This window comes from Macrobrachium nipponense, chromosome 42 (genome assembly GCF_015104395.2).
Source record: "Macrobrachium nipponense isolate FS-2020 chromosome 42, ASM1510439v2, whole genome shotgun sequence".
Taxonomy (NCBI): domain Eukaryota; kingdom Metazoa; phylum Arthropoda; class Malacostraca; order Decapoda; family Palaemonidae; genus Macrobrachium; species Macrobrachium nipponense.
The window spans coordinates 47,462,260-47,471,835 of record NC_061103.1 but is presented as its reverse complement, the minus strand read 5'-3'; positions in this window follow the sequence as shown (position 1 = coordinate 47,471,835).

The following is a 9,576-nucleotide window of genomic DNA, read 5'->3' as shown; positions in this document are numbered from 1 at the left end:
TTTACAGATGTGTCTGGTAAAAGTGACCAGTAGATTCTACACACACACAGATATATATATATATATATATATGTGTGTGTGTGTGTGTGTGTGTGTGTGTGTGTGTGTGTGTGTGTGTAGAATCTACGTTTTTTCTTAGAGAAAGTGGCATTTTACTTTTTCATAATCTCATTTTGTTTAACAAAAGCTCTCCTCCTATGCATATCCATATATATATATAGTATATATATTATATATATATATATATATATATATATATATATATATATATATATATATATGTTACAGTCATATCTAAATCCAGTCAGTTTGAAAAGTGACTGATTTTTTTCAGGCAGTTTGTGAATTGCCTGGTTCACCCAGTCAGTTTATAAATCAGCTAAAAATCGCAGACAATTTACAAAGTGACTAAAATTTTGATAGATTTTCTTGGCATATTGACTGAAATGATACTGCTACGGGTCACAAATCCCCAACCCGGCCGGGCGAGGAACGAACCCATGTTTTTTTGTGTGTGTGTGTGTGTGTGTGTGTGTGTGTGTGTGTGTGTGTGTGTGTTTAACTAGCTGTTACCCTCTCATTGTGAGCTCAGAGCTCATTATTTCCTTAAGATATTGACTCATATGAAGTAATGAACTGACAGAAACAAACCGTGTTCTTGAGTAAAATTTTACTTTCTAAAACCTATGTAACGATATATCAAAATTAAAAATAAAGTATAAAATGTGACATTTTAAATATTATATCAGTTTTTATTCTTACAATTCAAGCCAGAGTGGCACCGACTATTGCACTTGTAACCTTCTTTGTAACATTTACACCTCCTTGTCTGCACTCACTTCACCAATACTATACAGTTGCTGGCTGCAAATATAAAATTGGCTCCTACTGTAGCGCCCCTTGAGTATTCCATCTCTCACGCCTATTCGATACATGTCATTTTCGTTACGATCTAAGATAACACCGATAACATTTCGTGGATCACCTTTTCCTCAATCAACTAACGGGATGGGAATTGTCACGTTATATCCTGGATTACCTGGGACAAAGTTCTACACGACTACGTTTGACCATGCGCTCAGCTTGAGCTAACTGACCAGCTGCTGCTTTGGACCGTTGAAGTGCTATGTCTTCTGGGTAGGCAGAGCCCTCTGATAAATATCAAAAGAAAACATTTAATAAATGGTGATAGACTTGCCATGTGGTTTGGAACTTAACCAAATTAGTTATCAGCTACCTTTTATAATTCTGTGTGTGTGTATGTGTGTGTGTGTGTGAGTGAGTGAGAAAGTATCACTACCTGGCTGAGCGAAGTCCTCTGGTGAGTCATTTGGAGGAGTAGAGCATTCTGGTGAATCGTCTGGATGGTCCATGCACTCAGGTGGATCGTCGGATCGTCTGGAGGGTTCGTGCAGTCAGGTGAATTTTCTGGAGGTTTCGTGCACTCGGGTGATTAGTCTGGAGGGTTCATGCACTCGTGTGATTCGTCTGGACGAGTGGAGTCAGAGGGGAAACTGTAAGCTCCAAGTAAATCCTCTTCAGTGACCATTGTCTTCAAAACTTCTTCTGGAAATGCAGTTAAGCGTAGACCTACTCTGGCCTTAACACCAAAGAGTGCTTTGTATGGGGATTGTTCTTCTGTGCCGTCTCTGTTCTTCACTGTACAACGTGAATCGGTCATTATGCCTGGCACCTCCAAAATCCAGTCCATAGTGACATATTTGGAGACTTTACAGATCATTGCCTTTGATATCCTCACAGCTGGGTCCAACAAGAGACAAAAGGGATCCGTTTTCAAGAGTTCTGCCGACTGTACATCTCTCGGGGTGATAATAAATTCCCCCTTCAGGTTCGGTCGGGCTTGAAGTTTTGCATTTGGGTACTTTTTTTCAAGGGCTAAAACAGCTGCATAAGATGTCTGGTCTTGCTGGGATACTGCTCTGAATTTGGGAAGTGCCTGAGACATCGTGGTAGGTGCTTCAGAAGTCGAGGGGTTAGAAAGGTTGATGATACTTGTTAGGGCCTTTTTCCGTTTCTTTTGGATTTCTGAAAGCCTCGGTCATCAAGGGAGGGCGGGTCCACCTGCTGGGGGCCAGGAGACGTCGGCCGCTTCTCTGCCATCGTCATAAGATGATCCTCGACAGCCTTTGCAGACTGCCGACAAAGTGAGCCGCTAAAATTCTAATATAATAATGAGAATTATGGCGCAAGGATGACATAACGTGTCACGTAGCGGGTTCGTTCATGATCAGACTTTTTGAATCACACGCACACACAAACACACACACACACAAAAGGACCTGGGTTCGTTCCTCGGCCGGGCAGGGTTGGGGATATGTGACCCGTAGCAGGATAATTTCAGTCAATATGCCAAGAAAATCTATCAAAATTTTAGTCACTTTGTAAATTGTCTGCGATTTTTAGCTGATTTATAAACTGACTGGGTGAACCAGGCAATTCACAAACTGCCTGAAAAAATCAGTCACTTTACAATTGTCTGGATTTTAGATATTGACTGTAACATAGATATATATATATATATATATATATATATATATATATATATATATATATTATATATATATATATATACACTATATGGATAAGCATAGGATGGAGAGCTTTTGTTAAACAAAATGAGATTATGAAAAGTAAAATGCCACTTTCTCTAAGAAGAAACGTATTTAATCAGATGGTCCTACCAGTATTAACCTATGCATCAGAAACATGGAGCCTTGCTAAAGCCTTAGAAAATAAGCTAGTTACAGCTGAAAGAGCGATGGAAATAATAACGATGGAATAACACTAAGAGACAGAAAAAAAGCAACAAGAGCACACTAAAGTAGATGATACTCTAACAAGTAAGAAAAAGAAATGGACGTGGGCAGGACATATAATAAGAATATTAGATAATAGATGGACAAAAAGAATAACAGAATGGAAACAAGGGAAAGAAAAAAGACGATGGACCGTCGAGCTAAGAAAATTTGCAGCTATAGAATGGCATAAAAAGACCATGAACAGACGGGAGTGGAAAGGCATGTCTGATGCCTTTTTACAAACCTGCAGTGGACTAGCAATGGCTGATGGTGATAATGACAATGATGATATATATATATATATATATATATATATATATATATATATATATATATATATATATATATATATATATATATATATATATATATATATATATATCTATGTCATCATCATCATTGTCATATGTATATATATATATATATATATATATATATATATATATATATATATATATATATATATATATATATATAGATATATATATATACATATGACAATGATGATGATGACATAGATATATATATATAATAGATATATATATATATATTATATATATATATATAATATATATATATATATATATATATATATATATATATATAATTATCTATATATATATAAAATATATATTAATGGTATATATACATTATAAATGAAATACTAGTGCATTTCGTACATGAATCCTCATAAATGAAATATCAAAAATAAGGGTAATGCATAATATTAAGATGAAAGGTTCACTGCAGCTGTACATCACACAGAGGATATCATAAACAATTGAACATTACGGAAAGAAAACGTATTAATAAAAATATTGAATGCCCCCCACCTCCAAGGTCATTTTGTAGTCTTGCGGTCTCACCACACAACCCACCAGGGGACCAGTCTTAACCCTGAATAGGTGTCACGGGTCACGTGCATATTTCAAAAAACATGTTTTTTTGCCATAAATTATCACCCGTGTCAAATCTGGGTGTAATTGGCCTGCAGACGGTCACTTGTCTACAAGCTGCGAACATGTATGGACCTGTCTATGTCTGCATCAAGTACTTCCCCCTTTTCTGAGAATTGCTCAGTTCGAGATCGACCCATACGGACTTTTAAGAGGTAGTTGAACGAAAATCAAAGTTATTACATAACAATTTCTCAATAAACAATGTGCATAGTCATGTGTCTTTGTTGTGTTGGAAAGTCTGGCTGGACATATGCCATGCATGACCTTCAGAGTGGCTGAGATGCCATAATTCGCTATATGGTCCATTTTCCTTTGAGTGCCACTTTCTGGGTTTTATTGCAAAAAGCAAAGTTTTTAGGTAAACCTTGCATATTGAACAGTATTTATGCTAATAGTGTTTTGTAATGTTGGAATATGTCAGAGGATGATGTATCTACCATATGAATGCCTTTATTCATAGCTGACACGCTGTAATATGGCCATATGGTCCATTTCCCTTCGAGTGCCACTTTCTAGTTTATTTGCAAAAAGCAGTTTTTAGGTAAACGTTGCATATTAAACAGTGTTCATGCTATTATAGTTTTGTTTTATTATTGGAATATGTGGGAGGATGGTGTGTTGTATCGTGTGCATACCAGGGGCATTGGCTGAGATGCCCTAAGTTGCCATATGTAAGTGTTTACATAATAAAAATATGGAATGTTATTCCATATATATAAAAGAATAAAACTAAAGAGGTCAACCAGATTGCTTGCAGGAATGTGATCAGACTAGAGACACTAAGATGACGTATACCATAAAGTATGTAGGCTAAGTTGACATGCCGTGACCTGTAGTCATTCAATTGTTTATAAACTTTAGTCCAAGCTTCCTGCTTGAGACAAACACCGTGACCTATAGCTCAAGAGGCCTATGTGATTAGTAATTGTGTCATCTGATTGTATGTTCGTATGTAACTATGTCATCTGATTGTATGTTCGTTTGTTCGAGCTACTATCTGCTTCCTTCATAACTTGTAACCAAGATGGTAGACAGAACAGAATAGAGTTAGCTATCGTCATTAGAAGACCTGTATCTCTTTACCTAAGCTTTATCATGTAGAGAGAATAGAATTAGCCATCATCATTGGCAGAAGCGATCAAGCTATCGTCATTAGAAGACTTGTACAATCATACCTGATCTTCACCATGTAAATTCAGAGAATATAAGTATTTTTGTACTTCGTGGTTTCTACTAGATCCTCACCTCATCATCGAATCATCATGAGTTTAACACATCGTCGTCATAACCAAAGAAGATAATACCGACTTCGTAAGTGATCTACAAACCCCAAGACACTCCATTGAATATGGAAGTGCAATACCAACCGACTTAGCGTAAGATTATTGCAAGTCTAACATTACCTCATAGGGCGCCTTATTATACAAGGCAACAGCCCTAAAAGTGGTGGCAGCGACTGTACGCGCCTAAAAGTGATGGCAGCGTACCAGAAGAACTCTACAACTTCTCCGAAGAAAAACCAGAATAATGAAGTATCATATAAGAACTCTTCAACGACGACGAAAGCAACAGATTCTTCAAACAACTTAGTATCATCGTTTAGTGAATAACTTCAAGAAACAAACCCGATGTGTCTTCTTCCTACGGCAACGTAAGCTTCGTCTCTCATTAGAATCATTCAAGAAAACATCGTTATTGAGCATTTCCGGCACTTCAAGAAACAAACCGAACGCGTCTGCAGCATCGGATCTACAAGGGCTCGAATCATCGAAACAACACGCACGGGGAAAACTGAAGCCAAAAACCAGGTCATCCGCTAAAAACAGAAGGAGGACCAAGGCCGTGTGTCGTTATCGGAACACCGTGACTTTCCACAAAATCAAGCTAAGTACAACCTTTTTATTCATTTGGAGTAACTTTGAGTGTTTCCTTTGCAGGTCGAATTTCGTTATTCCTGTGGCTGAAGTTACGAGACATTCTTAATCTTACTTTTTTTTACAGAAATTATCTACATCATTGAGATTTCGCTAATGCGAGTTTTTTATCTTTGAGTGTCTGTTTCCAGAAGTTCTACTGAAATATCATAATCATATACTATGTTAATTTTATCATTTTGGGTGATTATTAATCCCTTACGTAACAAATCATATTAAACAGTGAATATGCGTTTACGCAGTGGACGTCTGTATTTATTCAGATGCATGGATAGGGTCGTTAGGCACCGTAGTGATAAGAAAATACACAAAAACAAGTGGAACACCCGTACAAATCTAGATAAATTAGAGGTAACACTATTTCGGGTCATGACAATAAATGCTCCTTTGCAAGTCCCGATCGCAGTTTTAGCCTTGAGTTTTTTGAGTTATACAAAATATCAAACCTCAATGACTCAACTTAACTTTAAAAATACGGCTGGATTGCAAGGAATAACATGTCTGTAAAAAACTTTCATTAGGCTAAATGCGCTGACCAGGATCCCTCATTATTTCAAATTTTAGCAAAGAATGAAGTAAACAACAGCAATTACAAACAGTTAATATTGAATGCAGTAGAGATAACTTATTTTAATAGTAATCGCTCAATTCCTAATAGTTCGTCATTCAATCGTTCTTTGCTTTATACATAACTAGCAGCAACATAATGCTAAAAACATACAATACGTTGCCGATGGTAATAAAGAGAAGGATCCTAATTATTACAAAAAGAAATAGGTAAACAGTAGCCCTTTCAGAAACAAACAAATCGTGCTTAAAGCATACTTGGTTACTATGTCATCTAGTCAAGCGGTCAAGGTCAGTTAAATCTGCCGAGTGTAGCAAGCAAAGCACATTCCATTTAAGTGACTTCAGCGGAAAGGGAGAGCAATGTTGAAAAATTTAAAAGGAATTTTCGTATGAATAACACGACCGTATCAAGTAATCAGAGCAGGTTTTCGTAATTTTAATACATTGAGTTATTATAAATACTGGTGGATTAAGCCCAACTGTACGCGCCGTAAAAATTAGAATATCTTGTTTTATTCCTTTAGTACACGTAATATCCTGTATTTACGGACTCACCGTCTGTTGTTCGAACTTCCCTAATGAGAAGTCCGGATAAGCGAGCGCTTACAGATACCTCTATAGTTATAAAAAACATTGATCTGTATCTAGTGTAATTGTAAGATCCATCTAGGGGTATACAAAATATTATCTTACATCCTGCAAAATAAGGCGTGTTTATCAAAGGAAAATCCTATAAATCTTCAAACATATTAAAATTAGTTTGAACAAAAAAGAGACAATTAATCAAATAATAACTTATATAAAGGAACTATACATTTGTCTCATAAATCGTAACATTGTTCAAATGACCCAACAGAATTCTCCCACACCCGCAGTCGCAGTTTGCACGCAAAATCTCGAGAAGCATGCACCCTCGAATGTCTTAGTGCGTGTAAAAAGACTTTGCTGGGATCTGAAATTTTAATCCTTCCCAACACTCTGAAATATAACGATTTCCGCGAACAAAGCCCTAGACACGGTTGACTCGCAGCAACAGGTTAATCTAGTAATCCACAAAACCTATACATATAAATATCGCATTTTTTTATTGTTGCTAATTTTTAATCCCGCCCAATCAGTCGTAGATGAATCTCTTATACTCTATCTAAAGTAATATCCGTAAAGTCATTCAAGCAGAGGTGATTCAGCAGAAATTTTTTTTTTTATCTTTTATCTGAATACCAGGAAGTTTCTCCACTAGCGAGTGATCTCTGGGAGAAAAACGGATGTCATTGAAAACAAAATACGGTCTAAGGACAAACATAAAGCTATATACGTACCTTCGTATAAACTCTCAATGAAATTTCAAAATAGAGATAAATGACGAAGTTGAAAAATGTTAGTAATAGGAGTCATTAGGAAATCAAATAGCCCATATAATTTTTCCCTCAAACGTTAGAATAAATTTTTCACCAGCTTGGACTTACTTAAAAGGCTTTTACCTGATACCATTACTTAAGTGATTGTACCTCATATACCGTTTTCAGCACACTCAGGGGACATTATCAATTTTTACGTATGCCTCCGGCTTACGTTGCGCCCCAATTATAATATAGTGTTTGGAGACTTTTAGGGGATACCCTACATGCCTATATGGTTGATCTTGTAATCTTTTCTAATACCTTAGAAGTACATTCACATAAACTAGAGCTAGGTGCTACAGAGACAAAGACAAATAATCTCAGAGTAAAATATCTAAATGTGAGTTTTTAAAAACCGAACATGTTTATCTAGGTTTTATGTGTCTAGTCAAGGTCTTAAAGTAGTCCATGGTAAGGTGTCGGCTATTCATAACTTCCGGTACCTATTAACGTAAAAGGGGGATACAGCACTTTTGCGCTGTAGTGGGTATTACAATCGTATGTAAATATTTAACTCTTCAATCATGACAGCTCCTTTAACAGATCTTACGAAGAAGGACGTAGATTTATTATGGTCTAAAAAGCATCAACAGGCGTTCGATATCTTAAAAGCGGAATAATGCAGCTCACCTAACTTAAAAATCCCTGATTTAAATAAGGATTTTTTTTTTTATTGCAGTAGACGCCTCAGACCAAGGGGTAAGAGGGGTATTACTTCAGTAATATGATAAACAGTTCTTCCCTATAGCTTTTTATTCATGGAAACTAAAGCCCTCTGAAAGTAAATATACAGTAATAGGCAAGGAAGGGCTAGGTATCTTTAACTCACTAGTACATTCTAAGTTCATAATCTATGGCTATCCTGATAAAGTCCTTACTGAACATAAGTCACTTACCGAGTTTTTCAAAGGCTTTAATCACCGTTCAAAAGGAACTCGGTGACAAATGATCATTCAGGTCTTTGGAGCCAAGATAAGATATCTACCTGGGAAAGCAATTATCATAGCTGACGCATTATCCCGCAATCCCTCACCATACTGCAAAGAACCATTAATTAGACTAAAAGATATAGAAACATCCGTGCCTATTGTTAAAACCGTATCTAAACAAGAAAATTCCTTAACCGAAGAGATCGCGAGCATTGAATATCTGGGTCAGAGCGCAGAACTGTTACAAACTGAACAAAGCAAGGGTCAGCAGCTAAGCAAAAACAATAAACACTTCGAACGGAAACAGGGTCAGCGGCTAAGCAAAAACAATAAACACTTCGAGCAGAAACCCTAAAGCAAAAGTATATTTAAAGTATGTGTATCAGAATTATGTAATCAAATTTAATATTATATGTAGGTCCGTGACGAGGAAAACCCGAAGAACACAGCAGGTGACTAACGACCAGGTAGTAGTAATAATCTCTTTCATACCAATCGTCCTAAACTGGTTGCATTCCGTCATCCAGGGTTCGCCCATATTATGTCACAGAAAAGCCTAAATCACTAACTTTTACTGGCCTACAATAGCTTACACGACTATAAAAACGCACATAACTAATTGTAACACGTGTCATGAAAAACAAGGGATACACTAAGACACCTGTCAGTTTAGGGGCCTATCTTGTGCCAAATCAATCCTTGAAAGAATATACGTAGAATTATTAACAGAATTACGAGTCTGACAGAGGGAATAAACACTTCTTAGTGTTGATAGTTCCTTGACACGTTATATAGAATTAATAGCACTAAAAACAAACACTGCAATTGAATGCGTTAGGAATATTTATAGTGCTAAATCAGTAAACATGGAATTCAACACATGATAATCTGACTCGGGTGGTGTAAATCAATAATAATCTCCTTAAATCGTCGTGTGAATTCCTATCCATTAAGAAAACCAATAA